Source organism: Gadus morhua, chromosome 17, assembly GCF_902167405.1.
Source record: "Gadus morhua chromosome 17, gadMor3.0, whole genome shotgun sequence".
In the NCBI taxonomy this organism is placed as follows: Eukaryota; Metazoa; Chordata; class Actinopteri; order Gadiformes; family Gadidae; genus Gadus; species Gadus morhua.
This window is the reverse complement of record NC_044064.1, coordinates 20,066,929-20,079,617: the sequence shown is the minus strand read 5'-3', so window position 1 is coordinate 20,079,617 and position 12,689 is coordinate 20,066,929.

The following is a 12,689-nucleotide window of genomic DNA, read 5'->3' as shown; positions in this document are numbered from 1 at the left end:
CGAGCAGCCTCATGTATCACGAAGCTAATGGCAGAATTCAAATTGTCCACAGAATCCTCACTGTCAACCTCTCTAATTAAGCTTTGAGCACTCTCCTGGAACTTATCCCATTTAGCTTTAGAAAAATTATACCTAGGAACCCTCTCTTCCACTTCTCACCTCAAATCCCTACCAAACTTGCAAATAATTGGATAATGATCGCTTCCAAGAGTGTATTTGTCCATTACATCCCATTCACCAGTTCTAGCTAAATTTGAAGAAGCAATTGATAAATCTATTTGACTACATGTGTTTCTCAGAATATCTAGTTGGCCTTCCATCATTTATCACTACCAGATCGTACTTATCTAAAAAATCTTCGATTATCACACCATTACTATCCCTGTGATCACTGCCCCATAAAGGATTATGCACATTAAAATCTCCAACCCATATAACAGGACACCTTACCTTCTCCATTATATCATCAAAATCCGACAATACCAAAGGTTTACAGGGGTTATAATAATTTAGCACAGTTATAGAGCCATGCCTGCTCCAAACTTCCACAGCCAAACACTCACCACAAGAACAAACATCAACTTTCCTATATTGCAATCCGTTCTTAACAAAAGTTGCCCAACCCCCACCTGATCTATCCGACCTATCCAACCTCAAACACTCATATCCTGGAATTACAAAATCAAGACAGGGCTTTAGCCATGTTTCTTGAATACAAATCAATTCTAGAGCATCTTTAACTTCATTAAGAAATCTCTTTAACTCCTGGCCATTCGCAATCAGACTCCGGGCATTCCATTGAAGAATATACCACATTCAAACGTTAAGGAACCTCATCATCATCGCTTACATCCTCCAAACTGTTGGTCCTCCTTCTCTGTCATGAATTGATGCAATTTTTCTGGCAGCTGCTTTGTTCCGAGGAACCTTTCGGCTGCCCCCACCACTAGCCTGATGATGTCTGACCTGTTAGCTGCTTTTTGAGCTCCCACCAATACATCAGAAACAAAAGCCAAAAATGACTCCTTATTAAAAACCAACATGTCAGAAGGAAGCGCCGGCAACAGTTTGGGCCCATCTCGCTGCCCCAACACTGCTCCTTCCCTAACAGTGGAATCTGTGCGTTCTCTAGCCACTCTTTGAACTGCCTCTGCATATGACACCTTGTCTTTCTCCCTTACAGCCTGCACTTGCCCAGCCCGGACTGAGTGCATACATCCACGAAGCGCTGCTGCATGATCTCCACCACAATTTGGGCACTTCGGAGCCTCTGCCTCACAATTCTGAATTACATGATCTCCACCGCATTTTGCACTTTCTTTTCCCCCGACAAGACCCAGCCACACGTCCAAATCGCTGGCAATTATAACAGCGCAGCGGTGGTCTAATGTACTCCCTTGCCTGATATGCCATACTGCCTAAAAACACTCTGCGGCAGCACACTGTCCGTGAATGTTAATAGGACCGGTGGATCCCCATCAGCTCCCTCCCTGCGCCTAAAACGCAGTACCTCAGATACCCTGCCGCCCTTAACATTTTCGAAGATTTCCTTCTCCGATAAACCAGCAAACCCTCCATACACAACTCCCCTGACTCCCTGCTGATTTCCTTTAGGGACCAAACTCTCCACCTTAACCACCAACTTTCCCACTGCCTGAGCATCATCATATTGTTACTGGTTTTTGCAGCAAACTCTCAGCATTCCATTCTATAATATTTTTGCTTGAGAACCTATCTGGTTCTCTAAAGTGCTAGTTATTTTCAATGGATGCCTACCTTTAAACCCCGGATCTCCCTGATTAGCCCCCTTAACTTTAAACAGCACCACAAACTCTTCATTTGCTCCAGGTCTCCTCACTTTACTTCCATCATCTCCTGATATTTCAGGTCTCTCACTAGATGCCATTCTCTTATTCCCCCCCTTTACCACACACACTGTCTGCCAATTACCCCCCTGAGCCCCCCCGCTCCCAGAAGCCATGGGCCTCAAACCCCTTACTTTCCATAACACTAACCTATATCTATACTAGTCCTATTATTATGAAAAGAAACAAAGATAAAAACGAATACACAAGGTCGCCATCCGCCTCCTGCTTCTTCTGCCTATTTATAATTCGAAATTCGTCCAGCCTTATACTACAGATCTCTAGGGTCTATAGCAAATGACCGCATTGTCTGATTACAGTTTGATTCATTTTTCACAATTTACCAGCTCTCGTTTTGAAGAATATTCACCGCGCCATTCTTTCTAATGGGAATCGTGACGTCTATACTATCAACATTTAGTGTACATATTTATAATATGAAATTCATCCCAGCCTTTATACCAAATATACTACTGGGTCTATAGCATATAACCACGTTTTCTGATTACAGTTTAATGCATTTTTCACAATTGACCAGCTCTCGTTTTGAAGCCTGAACAGACAATGTGACTGGGACTACTTAGCAGGTGTCCTTATTTCAGGGATTAATGGACACCCTGGAGCCAATCAGAATCGAGTATTCCAATCTGCGCCAACCGTTTGAAGTTATTTTTTCGCTTTGGGAAGTAGCCGTGTAATAAGCGGGATAATGTACAGAACGTCGTCGGCCATTATCGAAAATAAGCCTGTTCAGGCCGAAGCAATACACCTCCGCTGCGCGTCAGTGTAATAAACCACAGTAGTATAATGTAGTATTATGTAGTACTGTAGTATTATTTAGTCTAATGTACTACTGTAGTTTAACGTAGGCTACTGTAATGTAATGTATTATAAAGAACTACGATAGTATAATGTAGTATAATGTAGCATTATGTACTACTGTAATATATTGAAGTATAATGAACTACAGTTGTATAATGTAGTACCATGTACTACTGCAGTATAATGTAGTCCATTGCTATCAGGAAGAGACGTTATAAAGTTGTAGGCCAGGGGTGTCTGATTCAAACTTACTGAGGGCCATGTGGAGGGCTGTGAATAAAATCAGGGACCAGACAGTTTTCCATGTGTGTGTGTCATTCTTACCAGCAAAACTGATTAATAGAGCAAAATAGCATTTATCAATTGCTGAACAATGTTTTTGTATCGATAACTGCACAATTAAACAAACCACATTTGCATCACAGTACTTTTGTCTTTAACAAAACAACAAAAAAGATCTTTGTTACCAGCAAAACTGATTAATAAAGCAAAATAGTGAATGCAACAAGTCGTATCTCAAATTGTATGGCTTACTTTGGAAACTTGAAAGGACAACAATAGGGCCTATAATGCCAAACCTAAGCGAAATAGGCATTGTGCTTGCTATTTAGTTAAACTCTTACCAGACACTCTGCAGCTTTTCTTAGAAATGATCTTGTCTATTCTAGGCTTAATGTAATTTGCTATGGCCATACCGAGACCAGATGCTGGTCTGTGAGGCGGGAGCTGTGGGATGTCTTGTTCAGTTTCATCACGGAGAACATCTGTTCGCACGAGTAGGTGCTTCCAAACATAGACATGATGCGTGCAGCGTGAAGGCGAAGCCTTGGCATTGATTCAGGGAGTAGAGGTGCAAACTCAGCAGCCCCAACTGACTGGTACTGGGTCTTCAGAGCACTGTTACATTGCAATTCAATGAGTTCCAACTTCCAACTGCAAGTATTCAGGTGCAGTGTCATCATCAATTGCAAATGGATTTGCGAACAGATCAAGGTTGAATTAGCGGCGATCTCTCTGCTCCACTTATCCGCTTTTTTTTCCAAGGGGAGGATAACAGCATTGAAAGAGGTGAAAACCATTATAAGTCGGGGCATGTGGAGAGTTTCAGTAATGCCGGTGGGGAGATTGTTGGTCTTGTCCACGCCAGTCGCAGGGAGCGTGACGGCACATACGAGACATGAAGTCTTTCACATTGTGTTTTCTCTAGTCTTTAACTGAACAATTGCCCAATAAACGGTCAAACTCTTGACATGAAAAATTATCATTCAAATCCTCAAACAATCCGGGGCATGTAAAGACTGGGACCAGAAGATAATCACTTTCTCCATAGAAACCCATTCATATTTTACGATCCCATGTGCTCTACCGCAGGGGTTTTCAAAGTATGAGAGAGTGAGCCCCCCCTCAGAGAAAAAAATTCAGCTGAGCCCCCCCCCCCATGTTCTAAATACCTGTGTTTTGAAAGCTATCTTAATTATTTTACACATTTCAAACATCTCTGATCATAATTTTAAAACATTTGAAACATATTTTTTAAACATTTGAAACATAATTATTAAACATATTTTTGAAACATTACAACATCTTTGTGCGTTTTTAAACACATTTCTTCACAATTTAACAACTGTATCTAAGCATGTTTTAGCTTAACCTTTTTTAAATAAATTTGAACATCTTAATCTGTGTAAACTGCCAGTTTACACAGATTCATTCAGGGTCCCCGACTCTGAATTTCTTGAGTCGAATCAGATCTGCCTTTTCAGTCCAGAGATTCGACTATTCGGCGGGGTTTGTTTACCGGCGTTGCTATGTGGACCTAAATTATTATAAGCAACTGAAAACGATGCCGGTTTGAAACTAAAACTGTGGTTCTGAAAAAAGTATAAATGCTATCAAAATTCCGTTTCGATAGTATTGAAGATACAAGTCTGTATATTTGTTTAATGGTTTGAACGATGGTAAACGGTTGAAAAATGAATGAGTTACGATGTCTAAAAGTAGGTGTATCAGAATGGGCTGACGTCTTCAACGAAAACAGCTGAAAACGAAGCGGAATGAAACTAAAACTGTGATTCTGAAGAAATGTTTAATGATATCGAAATTCTGTTTAGATATTATTGAAGATACATGTGTGTAGATTTGTTAAATGGTTTGCACGAAGATAAACGGTTGAAAATTGATTTAGTTATGTTACTTCTACAGTTGAAGTACGAGTGATGATTTGAATCATCGACTTTCAGGTTTTTTTTCGGGTTTATTTTTTTCTCACGTCGCGCCCCCCCTGAAGAACTCTGGCGCCCCCCAGGGGGGGCGCGCCCCACAGTTTGACAACCACTGCTCTACCGGAAGGGGCGTGACTTCGCCACTCTATGAGAGACAACGCCCTAGACACTATGCTTGGACCAATAGAATGAGTACAAAAGCCATGTCTCAATGTTCCAACTGGTCAACACCATGGACATATTATAAAATGGACAACGGATTCCAAAATGGCGCCCATTCATTCCTATGTAAACTGCTCAATGGCGCAGGGCAACATCAAGGAGAGATATGCTTCCGCATCACGGGCAGGGCCGGATCTAGGCATAGGCATTCTAGGCACGTGCCTAGGGCCCATTTCCACAAGGGGGCCCAGAAAGAGGGAATGAAAAAAAAAAAAAAATGTAAAGAAAAAAAAAATAGAAATCCTGTCCAACACTCTTCTAAATGTGTACACATACAATGTATATATATTTTTTCAATAAAAAGTCAAATTAAAAAAAAAGTTTGTGTGAGACGACGCTCTCTACAGCGCTAAGGGGAACCCATGGGAAACCCCATACAATAAGTCCATGGGAAACCCTTAAGGGAAACCCCGTAATGTATATTAGCTAGCTAAAAAATAAATAAATAAAACTGTGTGTAAACGGGTTCAAAAGTCAAAGAAATCCATAGAGTTAAAACAATCTTAAATCGTTGTTTTGTTGTGACTCTTTGGTAATAAATTTAATGTGTACAATGAGTTGAGTGTTTTTTCAGTAATGTGTGTAAATCGATGTGCTAAGCTATAGCCTATTTTGTTCTAAATATATTATATTATCTTCTGGAACATAAGAACTTATATGAGGCTAAAATTAGCATTTTGTTGAAAACCAAGAAGTGCTCACGAACAGACGTGAACTCGCTCTGTTACGTCTCTCTTTACTCCCGTTTACAAACACGCAACTCTTTAAAACAAATATTTCGTCAATAGTTCGTCAATATTCGGTAACTGAAAATGATTTATTTTGCCATTTTCGGTGGCCGAACTTTCGGTGAATCCCTAAAATATAGAACTATGCTTTCAACTATTAATACAATTTATGGCACTCATAAATCCTCTCTTTTGATTGAGTGTGCTGCGCGTCGGGCTCCTGCTTAAGCTGGTCGGTCTTTATTTCTCGCGAGTGACCCGTTCGCTATACATTATCCCTTACATAAAAAATTGCATATAAACAGTTACATAGAGCCTGAAATGTGCATGAAAACCTAAATAAATAAGCATAAACAATAATCTTGTGGCAGGTAAAATGTGTGTCGTTTTTTCACCCAATCATAAAGTATCCGTTTGGAGGGGGCCCAAAAAAATGTGGTATGCCTAGTGTAATCTTTCCACTTAATCCGGCCCTGATCACGGGTACATAGCCACGCCCTACTTCATGACGTACCGGATGCAGAAATATTCTTATTTTTTTAGCATTGTTAGCATTGTAGCATCATAAGCGAGAGGTCTGAGCGATCGCAGTTGCATTGTTTACCAACCATGGAAGTAGAGGTTACTAATCCCCCGATGATTCTCTATGTTTTACAATTTTTATTTTAGATTAGTTTTCCCCTTTTTGACTTTATAAGAAAAGCACCTTGTATATACCTTTTTGAATGATAAAATGTGGGTGTTTTTGGCCAAATTTGCTAGATCTCTCTCTGTCTCTCTCCCCTCTCTCTCTCTCTCTCTCTCTCTCTCTCTCTCTCTCTCTCTCTCTCTCTCTCTCTCTCTCTCTCTCTCTCTCTCTCTCTCTCTCTCTCTCTCTTCTTTAAAGTATAGCATGATAAACCATGAAAAGGCTTTTAAGATCTCCCATAGTTAGATAAGCACATTTATTTTTTGAAGATTACATAAAATACCTCAAAAAATACCTTGATGGTCAATCTTTATATATTTTCAGACTTCACCAGTTTAAGCCTTAAGGGCTCTTATATCATCATTTTTGTCATAATCCTGATTTGTGACCTGATTTAAAGCAGATGTTATGTTTTATTCATAATAACCAAGAGGTCTATGGGATAATGTTGCATGTTGTAAATGACTTTAAACTGAATCTTGATTTTTTTGTTTTCTGTTGGGAACCAAGCGGCCGCAGAACATGTTCAGTTATTAAAGATACGTGCTCACCTGTTGATGATTTGTAAAGTCTGCTGCTTCTATTGTTTTAGTCCTCGTGTTTATTGTGTAAGGGACTATTTTTCTGTCTTTTTTGTTAATGAAGCATGATTGTAATAAACAACTCAGTGGATCCAACTGAATGTTCTCGTGTGTTCAGCCGATGATTTCTCGTTTTATTAGTGAATAATGCTTCCATAAGTGGCTTAAGAATAATTATATATTAATCAGAAATTATAAATAAAACAATAAATGTTATTCCGATTTTATTCTGGGACCTCCTCCCTGGGTTTTGGTTGGGGTGCCTCAGTGTCTCTGTGTCGGTTGTAGAAAGAAACCACAGACAGACGGCCGGACACACTCTCTCTCTCTCTGTCTCTGTCTCTCTCTCTCTCTCTGATTGAGTGCTGAGAGCGCGTGTGAATGAGCTGCCGAGCGATTGTGGTTTTTCTAACTTTCATCTCCGTTTTTATTGGTAAACGGCGTTCAGTCTTATATAGTTTAAGTCACTGTGAATTCCTTTTTTATTCAATTTGGTGGTTAGTTGGGGTGGTGTTTGGGTGTTTGTTGTCTCCGGCGTCTTACCGTTTCATTACGGATGAGTTTCTCAGCAGAGAATTGTCTAGACACGGGAAGATTGCTTCCCCGGTTAAAAAAAGCATGTCTTGCAAATCGAATTTGCTGAAACAAGTGGTGTCTCACCGTTGACAGCTGTTGACAATCCGTTGACAATCGGATCGGAACGAGGAACCTTCGTTTCATTGTAAAGGTAGATGATTATGATTACGTGATTTTTGCGGCTGGTCCGGCCGGGGGGGGGGGGTGCTGGTACCGGGGCGAGGCTAGAGATGCGCGGATGGAGTATTATTTCATCCGCAACCGCATCACAAAACGCTTGATCCGCCCGCCATCCATCCGCAACAATTTTTTTGACCAATTTTCAAAACCGCACCCGCCCGCCATCCGCCTGTTGTTTTTAGGTATATGCGCTGCTGACGCGAGGCTAGAAAGTTCTTGCCTGTTCTTGAAAGGAGACTGATCCAATGCCGCAAAGATATTTAAAGGATAAAGTCCCTAGTATGAAAGCCTATTGGCTATGTTGTAGCCTATCCCCAGAATATTATCAGTGAAGTGACGTCTGTCTCCGATCGATGCACAGGGAGAAACTTTAAAATAGCCAAGCACATCGGCAAACCTGACCTTACCATAGGCTAGTAGGCCTACACTTTCATCATTGTAATAAAACACAATTTGGTACACCATTTTAATATGGTAATATAGCCTACTGTGTTTTTTTTTTTGCAAAATGAAAGATAGCCTTTTAAGGAAACGCCGACTCGAGCCTATTAATTCCGAAATTTCACCGCATTGAAGGCTATATAGGCTACTGTAACAAGCCCAACACTTGCCTGCTTGCCTTGCAAATCAAAGTTTTCAGACTATTTTTCTTACCTTCTTTCTTAGGTGTTGATGTTACTGAGCTAGAAGTTTAACTTGTTCTGCACATCTCGCGCTGCCAATGCCTGATGTCACTTCTGAGTCAAATCACTCCATCATCTCTTTGAAATTCCATATTCCACGAGTGGTAGGCTACAATGACTGGCTGTTTTAAAATATAACTTATACGAAACAAAATAACCCAGGCAGTTTCATCTACGAGACGTTAAAGCTTCTTCCAATACTGACAGCTGTCTCATAACTTGCAGGTTTGTGGAGACGCGACATGGGACGGATCGTCACTTAATTTAAACTTTTTTGCTTCCGTTAGTGTGTGTGTGTGTGTGTGTGTGTGTGTGATAGAGACAGAGAGGACTCAGTGAAACATCGGAAAACACCAATTCCGCGAAAGATGAACCTTTATTGATAGCTTCTATCAGACAATGCCTTTTTTTATGAAGAAACAGGCAGAACAAAATATTATACAAAATAAATAAATATCTTAATGCATTAGGCCTAGCCTTTAGCTGCAAACAGTTCAAAAAAAAAAAAAAAAACGGCATATATATTGTGTCTCCTAAGCCTTAAGCTATCAATTGTGGTGCGCCCAAAACGCAAGCTATAAACGTAGCCATCCTAATTTAACCAAAATAAACCTCTGCTGATATGCCTAACCTTTGTTCTATTTAGAATGTGTCTTAGCACTAGGGATGGGCACGACTCGAGTAGTAAATTCCAAACTCGAGTGATCGAAGGAATTCCTCGAGGATCAATCGAGTACTCGTTAAATCAAATCTATTTTTAGAATACAACGCATCTGCAGCAGCAATAGGCCTGATGATGAACGGCAATATTACCAACCAAACATGTAATGCTTATTCTCCATCAAAACAGTCAGAGTTATCAGAGTATTCATTATTTATTTTTGCAAACGTTCAAAACACATTTTCCTTACAAAAATAAATATGCGTCTCACAATTTAAATCACGTCGAACCAAGGCCTGTAACAGTTTAAAAAAAACGAAACAAGTAGCCTAACCATTGCAAATAATTTAAAGCTGCAAGTAAAACGGCAGCAAATGGACTATGGAAATACTCAGCGTTGTGATCTTCTCTACACGCCCGGGATTACAGCTGCGTCTTGCGGCGGTGAAAATAGCCGACACACTTTCACTTTCACCGTTGCTGCGGGTCTGCTTTCCCGATCTCACCGTTGTGTTTCAGGAGCATATGTTGCCGCATAGTACTTTGTGGTAGCTCGATTTCGCTTGGCATATTTTACATTTCACCTTATGATCTCCTATTTCTTTAAAGTATTTCAATTCTTCGCTGCGGTTTGCTTTAACCGCCATCTCTTAACTTTTTGAATTCTGGCGTGCCTGCACACGGCACGTAACGCGCCATGGAAATGGATGCATTTAATTTTCTTTGTGCCCACGTCATGCGTTAGTGGCGCCGACAGAAAATTGATACATTTGCTTCAGAAAACTTTGTTTGTGTGTGTATATGCAAACTCGAGTTTGCCTGTCCACCAACCGAGTTCATTTGTAACGAGGAGTACTCGAGTAATCGATTCCTCACGCCCATCCCTACTTAGCACTATGGAGGAATAAGATAGCATCCACAGTGTCAGGATTCAGGCGAGAGCGCCTGGCTTCTATAACGCGCCCTGCTGCACTGAAGGAGCGCTCACTCGCAGCACTTGTTGCTGGAACGCAAAGAATACGCTTTGCCAGGTGCTGTAGTCGTGGGAACGACTGGCCTTGTTTCTCCCAAAAGGAGAGTAGATTTACCTCTGCTGATCCCGCGTCTATATGGAAATTTGTAGAGGAGTACCCCTCTACCTCATCCACAATTAGGCCTGCTGTATCCTCCTCCCATTCCGTAAAGTCAATCCTTGGCTTTTTCGGTATTGCGCCCTCACCTACAAAAGACCGATGGAATATAATATTGATCCATGTCGGTACATAGCCTAACATTTTACACTTATAATGAAAAACACACAATCAAGAGCCTAATTAGACTTAATAGCCTAAGCAAAGTATTGACTCACCACCTAGCTCTGTTGCTGGCATGGGCTCGGTGACTGGGTTGATTTCTTCTCCATCATGACTGAGACGGACACCTTCCTCTGGTAAAAGCTCCCGAACTTGCTTAAGCACTTCTCGTCTGTCCGCTTCTGCCAGCATTTTAAGGGACTTGAATTTCGGGTGGAGAAAGGTGGCAATTTTATGAGTAGCAGTAGGGCACATCTTATCATCAAGCAGGGCAGACGCGCGAGAGCGCAGAGTTTTCATATAAGGTGGGTCTCCAAACTTGGGCTCACAGTGTTTTTTGAGCTTGGAAAACCAGAGCAACACCGTGTGAATCGTTGGGTAAAGTTCCCCTTCAAGCTCGGTGATTGCTAACTTGAAAATGGTGAGAAAGTCGATCAAGTGTGTGAGTTGATCCTGGTGGATGCCATCAAGGCGATGTTTTTGGTCTCTGTTCTGTAGCAGCTCTCTTATATCCTGATATTGTCTCTGTATGGATTCCAACATAGTGACTTTACTGTTCCACCGCACATCACATTCTTGATTCACGGTGTGCTTTAGGCTGGCGATCGCACCGGTTCGCTTCAGGTAAGCAACAAGCTCTTTGCAGTAATCCATCAGGTCCACTACATCCTCAATGCTGTCGGAATCAGCGCCCTTTGTACTGAACGTATGTCTCAGCACCGTGTTAATGATGTGTGCGGAGCACGGAATCCAGTGATAGGATCGGAGTGCAGCCTTTATGTTTGAGCCCTGGTCACTGACAAAAACTATTTTGTCTGTCTGTATTCCGTAAGACATTAACACACTGGTAATCTGCTCATGGAGGTTTTCGCTGTTTTTTTTCAGGGTAGGGTCAAATTCCACAGTTGCCAAAATATGATTTACCAGCTTCCACTCACTGATGTAGTGGCACGTAAGGACTGTGTATGCCCTCTTTTTAAACTCATCAGTCCACATATCTGTGGTTACGGCAATACCACCGTTGCTGCTTAGAGCTCTCTGGATGGCATCCGAAAGTGTCTTCTTATCAATGGAAGCCTGCTTCTTTGCCCGGTCGCAGACCGTTTGCCTATGGGGTAAGATGGCACCAGCGTCAACGGCACCGAATTTAGCACCTATGTCAATTAACGTCTGGGCCACTTTGTGAAATCCTTTACCAGACACTATATCGAACGGGCGCATATCAAGAGAGCACAGGTCCACACATGAATCTGTCAGCTTTGATTTGACATCCTGTGGTACTCTATTGGGATCTCGACGGAAGAAACTTGTCATAAGGCTTGTGGAGGTTTGAGCTTTAGCACACTTGTGATGCACCATGTTAGACGTACCCGTCTTGTGACTGTCATGGACATAGACACCTTCGCAGCTTTTGCAAATGACATAGCCTGCACTGGTGTCATCTGGATTCACCACTTCATAAAAATTGTTCCAGACAGCACTTTTCCGACCTTCTCTTTCCTTTGTTTTTAGTTCTCCCATACATAGACACCTTCGCAGCTTTTGCAAATGACATAGCCTGCACTGATGTCATCTGGATTCATCACTTCATAAAAATTGTTCCAGACAGCACTTTTCCGACCTTCTCTTTCCTTTGTTTTTAGTTCTCCCTTTTTTATCTTTTCCCTATCTACCTTCGCCTGCGCTGCCATCTTCTCAGATAAACGCTGTATGCATACATGGAACTAGGCCAATGTACTGCCTGATGAGAATTGGATTATTTCAAAATGTGCTTGGAAGTAGGTAACAACATTTAACAATGTGTATATATTTTTGAATTTCGTTGGTTAAACCGCCATCCGCCCGAATTTAATAAAAATATTATTTTTTGTCACGTCAACCGCCCGCTCCGCGGTTTAACCGCGGAGACCGCGCATCTCTAGAGGCCACACGCCTTAGTTTTGTAGGTGATAATTCCCCTCTCCCTAATACCACGGAATCAAAAAAAAATATGGCCTTAATTCTGAAAACTGTCTTTGTCTTTGTTTATTACATTTATTTTCACAGAAATAGAAGCGTTGTACACTGAATTGAAGCATTACCTGAAGCTAAACAGATACCACAGCCTAACCACGTGCTCTGTATTAGCACTATTCCTTTGCTTTTTTACCTTTCAAGTACTGCCCAAAA